The 13,503-nt window shown below is 42.6% G+C and overlaps 1 protein-coding gene across 2 annotated transcripts in view; it reads right to left on the bottom strand.

Annotated features, from left to right (window-relative positions):
• DYRK1A (dual specificity tyrosine phosphorylation regulated kinase 1A) overlaps positions 1-9,510 on the bottom strand; it is a 192,351-nt gene extending 182,841 nt beyond the window's left edge. Inside the window, exons 1-2 of one of the 2 annotated variants that reach the window (XM_053307633.1) lie at positions 9,128-9,510; positions 8,928-9,003 (exon numbers count right to left, since the gene is read on the bottom strand). The gene's annotated coding sequence lies outside the window, so the exon portion shown is untranslated. Of the gene's footprint in view, positions 1-8,927 lie in introns of both variants that reach the window. The other variant, XM_053307634.1, reaches the window with a different exon arrangement.
• Between the last annotated feature and the right edge of the window lie 3,993 nt (positions 9,511-13,503).

The following is a 13,503-nucleotide window of genomic DNA, read 5'->3' as shown; positions in this document are numbered from 1 at the left end:
TCATTCTGCGTGCAGATGGGGGGGAAAGGAACACTGATCTGGAGTCAATCTAGGTTCCTCACCCTCAGAGCTCTCATTGTCCAATACAGATGTGTGGCAGCAAGGTCAGAACCATGGCAGTAGTGGGTAGAATGAAGATGAATAAACTGGAACTTAAACCAGACCAGACAGATATGCTATTGGTGGGTGGGCATGCTGATCTGCATATGCTTGTTCTCAACTGAATCACATTCTCCCTTATGGTTGCTTCTGGATTCAGAGTTGCTTTTAGACATCCAGGGAACTTCTGTGGCAAGGAGCATATTCACGAGTGTGTTGTATGTCCCTTTATAGTGGCAAAAGGCTTGCCCACTATTTTGCATGCTCCAATAACATAATAAATATTATGAGCTGTCCCTTGAAGACAGTTCAAGAATGACAACTGGGAGAAAATACTATTGCCCAACTCCTAACAGGAACTAATCAAAGGACACACAACACTGAACTTATATGATCTTAGGTCCAGTGTTCCCTCTAACAGGGATTGGCTGTTTGGCTATTGCATGGGAATTCTGGGAGTTGTAGTCAACAACATCTGGGAATCCCTGTAAGAGGGAACACTGCCAAGGTCCAGGATTTCTTAGAACACACCTACTCTAAGAATATGTTCTCCTTCCTTCCCTCCTTAGTTGCATCGATATCCCACAAGGATATGCTGCTTTAGGTACCACTGTTGTCAGTCACCTTCTAATACTTGTTCAGTAGCAGACATCAGTGTCCTGAAACTCCCTTCCAGTGAAGACAACGTAGATGCACTTTACTGGAACTTTTAGACTGCTAGTTTTCTGCTAAGCCTACAGAGGCCTCAAAGTTTGTTGACTTTAAATGTTTGCTACAGCTTTTAAATCCATTGGTTTTTCATTATTGGATTTTGTAATTTTGTTTTTAATACAACATAACTGCTTACCTAGTACGTTGCTTTTGGGTAGAGGGAGGGCTGGTGATATGGTCTCTTGGCCATCACCAAGCCAGTGTTAACAGATATTAGCAAGGTGCTCAGGAATGCCATAGTCATTTATCTTCAGCTACTGCCAACTCTGACTCCAAAAATAGTAGTGATTTTTTTTTTTAAATGACACGGAGGAAAATAGACATAAACACAGATATAACCAATTAACTATCTTCAAAATACAATCTAGTTGATGCCACAAATTTTATTTTCCCTTTTCATATCCAATTTCCTTTGTGTTACCGTGAGATAGAGATGTGTGGCAAAAATAACTAATCTTTCCATGGCATACAAAACTATGCTAAGGTATGCAACTGTGGCAGTCTGTTAGCATATATAAGCTTCTACTGTTGCAGTTTATGAAACTACATTACCCTGTTTTCCTAGTAAGTAATGTTGCAATGCTGTCTAGATCAAAAACTATAATAAACTACCTGCACAAACCAGGATTCTATCAAATACATTTGGTGAATTGCTGTATTTCCCTGCATAGTCTGATCAAACATAGAAATTAAACAGGAACTTATATAGAGCACAGGATTTGAACACTCCCATCATATCCTACCTACCGTCTCTTACTTACATAACTTCAATAAAATGCTCAGTATAACTTGAACAAAGTTACCAGAATGTGTAAGTTACATTGAATGTTGTAACTGTCTGTAAGTAAATAAATAAATTTTAGATATAGATATATTCATTCCCCAAGCCCACTTGTTGGCAAATACCAACAAGTACATCTCTCTTTTGAACTTTTGCAAAATTCATTCGGGATTGTCAACTTTCACCAAGTTTTGAGCATTCATTGTGAGATAACACACTGATATTTGCAATATCTCTATTAAAAGTGCATAGTAGACAACACAAGAACTACTTGCACAACTGCCTAATTCTGTCAGTTGAGAGACGCAAGTGCAGTGAGATGTATTCCCAAATAAGCATACACGGGACAGCAACTGAGGCAATGATAAGTGGGGCATGTCAAGATACTACATCTAAATATAAGGTTACAGACCAACTTCTGAATATATTTTTCAAATGGTCTCACATGTACTGAAGTGAATTTTCAATTATCACATACAATATTATCTGACAATACAGCCTAAGGTTGGGCAGTCTCAACCCTAGAGTTTTGCGGGAGCTATGGTGAAGTTTTATTCCTTGAACATCTGCATCTCTGTAGGAAACTATAGGCCCCCTGAGTGCAAGCAGCTCTAGGAACATAGGAAGCTGCCTTACACAGAGTCAGACTATTGGTCCATCTAGCTTACTACTGTCTACACTGACTGACAACAACTTCTCCAAGGTTTCAGGCAGAGATCTCTCCTAGTCCTACTTAGTTTTGCACTTTGTTTTACTCCCACTCGTTGTGATCATTGTATTTACCTGTTCCTATCTAAACTTCTTCTTCCTGTTCACAGACTTTCCCAAAGTTCTCAATGAGGTGGTAAACCTGTGTTTTAATTATAGTATATCACTTCAGACTGCTAACATGATTGACTGTTCCTCCATACCAAAAAAGAAAGTCAATACAAAAAGCTAGGTGTCTGGAGAAAAGGTTTAAATCTAATCTTCTCTCCATCTACTTTACTATGTACAAGTTTTGTTTTAAAATAAAAATTAAGCATTCAGTCATGGGAGCCCTGGCTGGCAATATGATGTGGCACAACCCAGACATAAGTTTACAGTTTTAGTGAGAATTAGGCTTTACCAGTGTCATAAAGCATTTATTGCATACAATTAACACATACTAGAATCTCAGCAAGTCACTTCAGCCAACAATGTTATCCAACCCATTGGTCAGACACTTCAGCCCAACCAGATAACTAACAAAAAGCCCTAAACCTACACAGTTCAAGATCTTCCATCTCTCCCACAAAGATCCATCCAATCCTGCAGGATCCATTCAGTGTGTGAAACTATATTTAAATCTCATTATTATTCATTACGCTGCCATCCATGTAAAATCCAGTCTGTTGCAAGTTAGGACATTAAATAGTAAATAAGAAAAGTTGTATAAACCAAAGACCATGGGCTTGCAAACTTATTGTTTGAGTTTTCAAAAGCATTTTAAAAGACATTTTTGCTAAAATGAAATTGTAGCCAAACAAATATTTGGATACACCTACCAGATAAGTTACCATTTCAGCTTTGTGTGTAACTAATATGTTATACAAAACATAGCTGATCACAATTAAATTATGTTTAGGCAAAATTAGGGTAGTACTGTACTTAATATTTTGATTTGCCTGTCAGAGATTTAAGTTTCATTTAGCTTCCTCCCATCATTTCACTACAAACTACCACCTATGTTTCTGAGCTCTTTTACAAATTAAACAGATACAACCTGACATTCACCTCTCTTCTAGTGTTATCCCTAGCCAAATTGAGACTGAGATCCAAAGCAGGAAGGAGAACAGCAGCAAGTTGTTAATGGGCTAAGGAAGAGATTTTTGTAGAGGGATATAAGCTATGGTAAAATTCATAAGAAAAATATCACTGACTACCAGAGTTCCCTCTAACAGGGATTCCCAGATGTTGTTGACTACAACTCCCAGAATCCCCAGCTCCAATTACTTTTGCTTGGGGATCATGGGAGTTGTTGTCAACAACATCTGGGAAGCCCTGTTAGAGGGAACACTGCTGTCTATCAAATATGTAAACACACTACCAGTTTATAGCCTATTAGAATTATCTCTTCTCTTTTGTAATTAAACACATTCCTATTTAATATTCTTGTACTCTGATCCCAAGCACACCTAGAACTAGATGTCCTTAAATGGTTTGCAGCCCGCTAAGAAGAGTCAAATCAGACCAAATGTCCATCTAATTCAGAATCGTTTCCCCCTCCAGTCTGGTCAGCCAGATGTTTCCAGCAAACTTATCAGCAGAGCAAGACAACAACCCTGACACAATTGGTGTTCAATAGAATAATACTTCCAAACTTGGAGGTTCTAACTAGCTACCATGGATAACAGCTGCTAACCATAGCTCACGGACCTAACCTATCTTCTGTGAATTTGTTTAATTCCCCTTTAAAGTCACCTAAGATATTGCCAGCAGTGGTCCCTTTATTTTTGTCATCTCTGTGCGGAATGAGTTTTGTTCTGGATGGCAGTGTGTCCACATGTGCATTCAGAGTGAGGCCTTCCTGATTCAACCTGAATGGGATCTAAAATTAACTGAGCAGTCATCAAAAAAAGTGTGTGCACTCTTAGTATCCTTAGACGGAATACTGATTGCCCATCACCACATCTTGCAGCAGTGAATTCCTAGAGTTAATCATCAGTTTTGTGAAGAAATAAAATGTAGTTCCTTATGTGAAGAGCTTAGGTTTATTCAGAAATAAATTTCACTGAGTTCAATAGGGCACACTCTCAGATTAATTTGCATAGAATCAAAGCCACAGATTTGACTACAAGAAAACTTTTTAGGATTGAAGTACTAGTATAATTTAAAAGTTACATTTGATATAAGAGAGCCAGCGTGGTGTAGTGGTTAGAGTGCTGGACTAGGACTGGGAGACCCGAGTTCAAATCCCCATTCAGCCATAATACTAGCTGGGTGACTCTGGACCAGTCACTTCTCTCTCAGCCTAACCTACTTCACAGGGTTGTTGTGAAAGAGAAACTCAAGTATGTAGTACACCGCTCTGGGCTCCTTGGAGGAAGAGCGGGAAATAAATGTAAAAATATTATTATTATTATTATTATTATTATTATTATTATAACAACAACAACTAAATTTGAAGGTGAAACTCATTACATATTATACAAAGTTGATGTATTTTTCAAGATTCCTATCAGCAAATAATATTATATGCAAGTTATGGTCTCTGCTGAAATGTTAGTTGCAACCACAACCTCCTATAAACTTGGGTTACTTTCCTAAGCTATTCAAAAGAAAAAGTTAAATGCTTCACAAGTTGAATTCATCCAATCTTGTGTTAAAACTTTCAGATATAATGCTACTAAATTTGACTTCCAAACCTTCAAAAGAAAGACTGGTTTACAAACAGCTTGTGAAATCCTAGTTCTCCAGTGTCAAAGACAATATTTGAATCCAGTAGTCAGAATTCTGCACTTTATCATACAATAGATCCTTTCACATAATTAAAAAATGATCTCGTTTTCAGAGGACAACATCCAGACTTAGATTTATACAAGAGGAACGCTTCCACTCATGGAGGAGAGGCCTAATTTTTGTCAATGCCCCGTTTCCCTCTGCAGCCCCAAAAATATATTCCCTAGGGTTCCCCAACTTTCAGGGACATATATTTCTGAATATTCTTCTGTCTGCAGCACAGGTGGCTGTAGACAGAAGGAGAGAGGATTAGTGATGTGCATGGAACCACAGAGGCGTAGTTCGACGCCGGTGGGGGTCTCCCTTTAATGGTGGGGGGTTGCACTTACCCCTCCCACCGCTTTTCTTCTGCCAGTGCTCCGTTTTTAAAAAATGTTTTCGGGGCAGCAGTGTTCCTCCCTGCCGCTCCTACCCTCGTTGTTGGCCAGAAATACCAGAAGTATAGGCTGCGCGTTCGTCTGCCGCCGTGCACATCATGTGCGCACATCACACACACAACATGCACACGCAACATGCGATGTGTGCACGTGGCAGCGGACACAAGCACAGCCTGTACTTCCAGTATTTCCGGCCAACAATGGGGGCAGGGGCGGCAAGGAGGAACGCTGCCACCCTGAAAACTAAAAAAACCACAAAAAACACAGAGCGCTGAGGAGGGGAAAGCGGCGGGAGAAGTAAGTGCAACCCCCACCCGCCCTTAAAGGGAGACACACACACACCCTGCTGGCATCGAACTGCAAACTGGCACCACTACGAACTGGTTCGCAGGCCTCTTGCATGGCCTGTGGACCAGTTCATGCACATCCCTAGAGAGGATCAGCAAATATCACCCCTCCCTCCATGCATGAGCAGAAGCATCTCAGTTGCACAAATCCTAATGTGGTTATTGCCGAAAGAGTGCAACAAAAGCAGTGACAAGAAATAAATGTTTCAAAATGATTATACAAAAACTAAAACTAAAAACCAAAACTAAAACTGTGTTAAATAAATAAATAAATAAATAAATGAAATATTATTTATCATATATATATATATAAAATATTTATTACCCCCCCCTCCAGTACATTACCATTCAGGGCAGCTCACAACATTTATACAACGGTTGCAATATAAAATCAGACTAATAAAAATTAACCAAATTAACTAAGTTAAAAATCCAAGGTAGAACCACAATTAAAATTAGCTTTTAAAATTCTAAATTAAAACCTCAAAGCTAAAACTAAAAACTAAAGAACGTACCAGATATACACAAGTGAAACATTTAAAAGTCTCTTTAAATAGATGTGTTTTTAGTTGTTTCTTAAAAACACTGAGAGAGGGAGCATGACGAAGCTCTTCAGGGAGGGCGTTCCAAAGCCACGGAGCCACAACCAAAAAGGCCCTGTCTCTAGTCCATGCAAATCGGATCTCTGTTGGGGGCATGGCCATGAGCAGGGCCTGAGATGATAAACACAGGGCCCTGGCAGGTTCATATGGGAGAATGTGATCCGACAAATACTCCGGCCCCAAGCCATGTATATGTAATTAACTTATTTTTTTCGTTGCCATGTATGGTCCCTTGTTTGTCAAAATTAAGTAAAGTTCAAGCTTATCTTCCTTAGTACCAATTCTGAAATTATTCATACATAAAGATAGTGAATAGCATCAATAGTTGGTCTTAGTTTGAAATAGGCAGTTTTTTCTAGAACAAGCAGACCTATGATTATCTTTCTAAATACACCCCAACTTTGGTTTGGTAATTTAACATATCATGTAGCTAGGTCATGCCATACTGACATACATTTATTAATTTTTTATTCTGTAAAGTGAGGCACTTTTGATAAGAATGCAGTTCTATTTTATAAAATCAGAGAAAGCTCCAAAAGAAGACAGTCCACCTTTTCTATACTAATAGCACAATCTTGTCAATGTCTATTTGGCAGGAAGTCCCACTGTATTCAGTGGGGCTTACTCATAGGTAAGTTTACACAGGACTGAAGCCTAACTCGTTGTTTTTAAACTCCAGTGCTAAACATTTAACTCTTCCCCACCCTCTCCAAGCTCTTACAAAATAAATCAAAACTTAAAATGAAAACAAAATAATTCAGCTGTACTTAGCTGAAAATCCAATGACCAGTTTATTTAGTACCATATTTAAGGCAGATAGTTACGATAAATTTATAAGTGGTATTTAAGGAAATATTTTCCAAAGGGATGGCACTGATACAGCACTTAAGGTAGCAGTACTAAGATTGTAATTTTCAGTGCAGCTTGCCACTGACATGGCACTTTTAGAAGTATACTGGAAGTACACTCATAACGAAATAGTCAACATTGCTTAGAATTCTAAATACTGCAGCACATACCATAAAACTAACTCTATATAAATACAATAAAAGCCAATATTTTCCTATCAGCATAGCTCAGAATTACTGGAGATATAGCTACCCTTACCTACAACTACAACACACCAGGTTTATTTTTGAACAGTACACCCAAACTCAAAAATTGGTTTGCCAGCAAATATAACAGGATGGGGTAAATTGAATGCTTTGCCAAAGCAACATCTTCCATGATATGAGGTCAATGCTGCAAGCAGACTGACCAATACAAATAATTAAGACTGAGGTGCCACTCTTTCTAGCATGGCATTATGTCAGCTCTCTGTCACTCACATAGCTACAACTAATTCTATAGAACTATACACAGGTCAGGTTGACATTTAACTTATTTTCTCCAATAAGACACATATCATATCATTTGGAACTCGGTACCTGAAGAGTTTCTCTTCTGCTAATATAGAACCCAGGCGCTGAAGTGACTTCAGAACATACATGTTTACTGACAATAATTTACCATACATTACCATGGAAATAATGCCTTCAAAATCACTTTTGATAATTTTGTTGAAAACTAGCATATAAATATTCTAAATAATGTAGATCATGTTTGGTTTGTTTTTTTTTTTAACTGTTTCTGTTGATTAACTAAACAAAAGAGAGTGTTTTCCAATGTCTGGAGAGCAAGGAAGGAACTAACCAAAGTGACTTGATGGGAAACTCCATGAGCTAAAGTCTTCATACAGACTCCATAGGCATGTTCAAAAAGCTCACGTGGAAATCCTTCTTAAATCAATACGACTTAGTTCTGAGTAAAAGCAGTTCGGGATAGATTAAAGTTTGGTTAAAGAACACAAATTCAATCGCTCTTGGGAGATAGTAGTAGTATTTCAGCTGAATTTACTCCCCACCAACAGTTGACAGTAAGATATCCAGTGACTGGGATGTGTTCTTTTTGTTTTCAGTTTCTTTAGCAACAGAATGAAATGGCCAAGTGGCTACCTGCTGGGTAGCAGAAAATCTACGATGTAAATGCTGCAAATACCCTGGAGTGACAGAAACCTGACAAGAGTTCTCGTGACCACGTTCGACCTTCCATATCAACCATCCAGGTCCATGCAATCCAGCACCTAAACTACCCCCACAAGTGCTAACTCGGAACTCCTGATTTTCTGCCCACCTGCCAAGAGGGTTGCGAGGACCACAGAACTTCTTCCCTTCTTTCACCAGCAACCCCGGCTCAGATACGAGCAAAGCCGAGCTATCTGGAGCAATTCCTAGGGCAGGTGGGAAGGGTCTCCCAGGCCTCAGTCGTCACCTTCCCGGCTCAGAAGAGGCGAGATCCTTCTTCATCCCTCTCCGGGCCCAGCCGAGAGTAATCACACAGAAGCCGGCGCCTGCCTTTCCCACCACCAGCTTGGCCGCCTTCTCCTTCTCCCCATCGGGGCGGCGCAGGCTGCCTGTTCAAGATGGCAGCGGCCCCTCACTCCCTGTGCCGTTGAGCCGGCGGCCCCGCTGCCAGAGGCCCTACCACTTACCCGTGTATGGGGCGGTGGCCGCCTCTAGTTCCACTCCGGGGCCGCAGTCGTCCTGGTCCTGACCAAGGCCTCCTTGCTAGGGATGTGAAGAGGAGATGGTGGAGGCGTCAGGAGCGGCGGGTGGGTTCAGTTCATTCCCCGCCTCAGCCAGCGGCCCGGCCCAGCCCAGCCCCGTCTCCCTCTCTCCGCAGTCTCCTCACCCGGCTTGCCACACTTCGCCCGCCACACTCGGGGCGCCGTGCAGAAAAAGAGCAGAGCAGGGCCTTAGCCCCGGAGCGGAGCCCACAGCGCACCTCCCTCTTGCGGGAGGAGGGCAGCCCGGCCCGGCGGGCGGATCCGCGGCGTTTCCTGGCCGGGCAGATTTTCTATCGCTCACAAAATGGCGCGCGTTCCAAACCTGCGCAGCGATCGGCAGCGGGGCCCGGACCCAGCGCGGCAACGACGGCGGAGCTTCGACTGCTGCTTGAGCCCAGGCCAGGCAGAGCGGCGCGGGCGAGAGGGGGAGAGCAGCGCTGAACCGAGCCCCCGCGAACTCCTCGCTCACTCTCCCTCCCTCGCGCCCCCTCCCCGCCAGCCAGCCAGCCAGCCAACCCCCCGCTCTCCTCCCCCTTCCGAGCGCCGCTGTCGCTGATGCCGCCGAGCCGGCTTCTCTGGAGCTGCACTCCTGAGCACTCCAGTCTATACGCACACCGACTCGCCCCGCTTCTCCTAACTCCCAAGGCCGCTGGCAAGCGTGGGTAAATCTGCTTCCCTCGCCCTCATGCGAAACCCAAGGGGCAGAATAATCTATGCAAAGTTATAATTCGGGCGGGAAGGGAAATTATTTTTTTTTTTTAAACCCAACTGACAAAATGGCGACTGGAAGGACCTGTTCCCATGGCAACTGTCAATCACGCCGCAAGAGCCCCGCCCATGCCAGGCGGGAATCCGAGCTGATGGGGAGGGGGGAAGGCGGGGCTTGGTCGCCTTGGTGACTGCTGCTTCAATCCCTTCTCAGTGGTCGTGTGAGACATTATAAATTCCGAGGCATGCACCGCTATCGTTTTCTGTAGCGCCTGCTCGGCGAGGATTCTCTCTTGGTGTTGTCCTTACGGCGTTCTTGCGGGGGGAAAAACTGTGATCAGCCCTGCTCATCTTCGAAGACTGAATACTGTAAGATTACAGAGGGAGGTCCTCAAGCTGAAGCTTTATCAAACCTGTGCTCCATAAAGACTCCTTGTTGTGTACGCGTAACGCGTCCATCTAATTTTGCATTTAGACCTGGTTGGGTAGGAGGTGGTCCAAACCGTCCCAAGCAAGAGCACCCAGAAGCTACAGCACAGGAGATTACACCTTATGCTGGATGTACAAATTTACCGGCGAGGCAAGAAGACGCTCTTGTACAATTTGCTTTCCTCTGCAAGCTGGAAATTAATGCCCAACTTCTGTTCCCGCACAGCCGTGCTCACCGACTCTCAAGATATTTAAACATCTGCATTTGTGTGGTCCGGCAAATTAATGTATAATATAAATTATGGCAGGTCGTATCCAGATTAAATTAATTATGATTAAGTCCCACTGAAATTATTGGGACTTAAGTTAGTCATACCTAAATTGTCTCATTCATGTCAATGGTACTTAGTCATGAGTAAATAGTTTGGATGCTGCCCAGTTAATTTTCAGACATAGGTGGCTGCCATATACTGAGTCAGACCATTGGTCTATCTAGTTCGGTATTTTCACAAACAGGCAGTGGCTTCTCCAAGGTTGCAGGCAGGAATCTCTCTCAGCCCTATTTTGAAGAAGCCTTCTAAACAGTCTTCTAAACAGCAATGGGACAAATTGTGGAAATGGCCGTCGGACGTAAACCCCCCCCCCCCATTACCTGATGTGCCTTGTAATCCCCCACCCCCGAGTTACAGTACTACCTGCATATACTTCATAACTTGTGTATTTCCAAATTCTTGTGTGTAAATCTTTGTAGATCTATCATGTACAAACAACCACTTTGTATATAATTGTGCTTTGGCAACGTACTGTATGCTTTGGTAGTTTGTTGGTTCAATAAAAAAAATCTTGTCCTATAAAAAAATAAAAATCTTGTCCTATTTTGAAGAAGCCAGGGAGGGGACTTGGAATCTTCTGCTCTTCCCAGAGTGGCTCCAACCCCAGAGGGGAATAGCTTACAGTGCAGCTCACACTTCTAGTCTCCCTTTCATATGCAACCAGGGTGGACCCTGCTTAGATAAGGGGACAAGCCATGCTTGCTACCACAAGACCAGCTCTCCTAGCTGTGAGGATTTTTTGAATATGGTGCAAGACACTGAGAATTGCCCTTCCATATATTGGCAAAGCACAAATCTCTTGCAGCAATGCCATGCCAACTTTCACCAGCACTCCATGTCAGATGCTAGAAACAGCAGGAGATGGTAATGACATGGCCAAATTTAATTCCAGTTAAGAATCCATCCCCAGGTGAAATAATCTGTTTTTTATTTTATTGTTATTACATTAATAGTATAAGTACTCTCTGACCCTTTTCACATACAGGTGAAACTCGAAAAATTAGAATATCGTGCAAAAGTTCATTAATTTCAGTAATGCAAATTAAAAGGTGAAACTGATATATGAGATAGACGCATTACATGCAAAGCGAGATAAGTCAAGCCTTAATTTGTTATAATTGTGACGATCATGGCGTACAGCTCATGAGAACCCCAAATCCACAATCCCAGAAAATTAGAATATTACATGAAACCAATAAAACAAGGATTGTAAATAGAACAATATCGGACCTCTGAAAAGTATAAGCATGTATATGTATTCAGTACTTGGTTTGGGCCCCTTTTGCAGCAATTACTGCCTCAATGCGGCGTGGCATGGATGCTATCAGCCTGTGGCACTGCTGAGGTGTTATGGAAGACCAGGATGCTTCAATAGCGGCCTTCAGCTCTTCTGCATTGTTTGGTCTCATGTCTCTCATCCTTCTCTTGGCAATGCCCCATAGATTCTCTATGGGGTTCAGGTCAGGCGAGTTTGCTGGCCAATCAAGCACAGTAATCCCATGGTCATTGAACCAGGTTTTGGTACTTTTGGCAGTGTGGGCAGGTGCCAAGTCCTGCTGGAAAATGAAGTCAGCATCCCCATACAGCTCGTCTGCGGAAGGAAGCATGAAGTGCTCCAAAATCTCCTGATAGACGGCTGCGTTGACCCTGGACTTAATGGAGCACAGTGGACCAACACCAGCAGATGACATGGCTCCCCAAATCAACACAGACTGTGGAAACTTCACACTGGACGTCAAGCATCTTGCATTGTGTGCCTCTCCATTCTTCCTCCAGACTCTGGGTCCTTGGTTTCCAAATGAGATGCAAAAGTTGCTCTCATCAGAAAAGAGGACTTTGGACCACTGAGCAACAGACCAGTTCTTTTTTTCTTGAGCCCAGGTAAGACGCTTCTGACGTTGTTTGTTGTTCAGGAGCGGCTTGACAAGAGGAATACGACATTTGAAGCCCATGTCCAGGATCCGTCTGTGTGTGGTGGCTCTTGATGCACTAACTCCAGCCTCAGTCCACTCCTTGTGAAAGTCCCCAACACTTTTGAATGGCCTTTTCCTGACAATCCTCTCCAGGCTGCGGTCATCCCTGCTGCTTGTGCACCTTTTTCTTCCACACTTTTCCCTTCCACATAACTTTCTATTAATGTGCTTTGATACAGCACTTTGGGAACATCCAACTTTTGCAATTACCTTTTGAGGCTTTCCCTCCTTATGGAGGGTGTCAATGATGGTTTTCTGCACAACTGTTAAGTCAGCAGTCTTTCCCATGATTGTGATTCCTAATGAACCAGACTGAGAGACCATTTAAAGGCTCAGGAACCCTTTGCAGGTGTTATGGATTGATTAGCTGATTGGAGTGGGACACCTGGAGCCTAGACTGTTGAACCTTTTCACAATATTCTAATTTTCTGGGATTGTGGATTTGGGGTTCTCATGAGCTGTACGCCATGATCGTCACAATTATAACAAATTAAGGCTTGACTTATCTCGCTTTGCATGTAATGCATCTATCTCATATATCAGTTTCACCTTTTAATTTGCATTACTGAAATTAATGAACTTTTGCACGATATTCTAATTTTTCAAGTTTCACCTGTAGGGTGGGTTCACACGACTGTCAGAAAGTAAGGAACATGGGCTGCTGGTGAAGCATCCAAACCCACCAGTGTTGGGTAGAGAATATCTGGTTCCCTCTGCCACCCAACATTCGCTGCCCAGTTTCAAATGTTGGTTAAAGATGTCAGGCAGAGAATGTTGAGTGGCAGAGGACTTTCTTTACTTAACTTTCATTCTTTCTGATTGTCATGTGACCCCACCCATGGTCCCACACAAATCTTGTACAGAACAAAATTTCTGTACGAAGACATCTTGTGCAGAATGTATTCCTTCCATTCTTTCTCCCAGTCCAGCATCCAGTGCAGTGTAACATGGGCAGTGCCAATCCTCTTGTGCTGCTGCAGGCTCACAGTGATGTGCTGATGATCTTGCACTTTTGTACAAAAGTGCAAATACTTTTAATAGTGCACTCCAGAAGCACTA

Source organism: Hemicordylus capensis, chromosome 3 (genome assembly GCF_027244095.1).
Source record: "Hemicordylus capensis ecotype Gifberg chromosome 3, rHemCap1.1.pri, whole genome shotgun sequence".
NCBI classification, from domain to species: Eukaryota; Metazoa; Chordata; class Lepidosauria; order Squamata; family Cordylidae; genus Hemicordylus; species Hemicordylus capensis.
The sequence above is the reverse complement of the archived record's forward strand: the minus strand, read 5'-3'. Positions and strand labels throughout refer to the sequence as shown.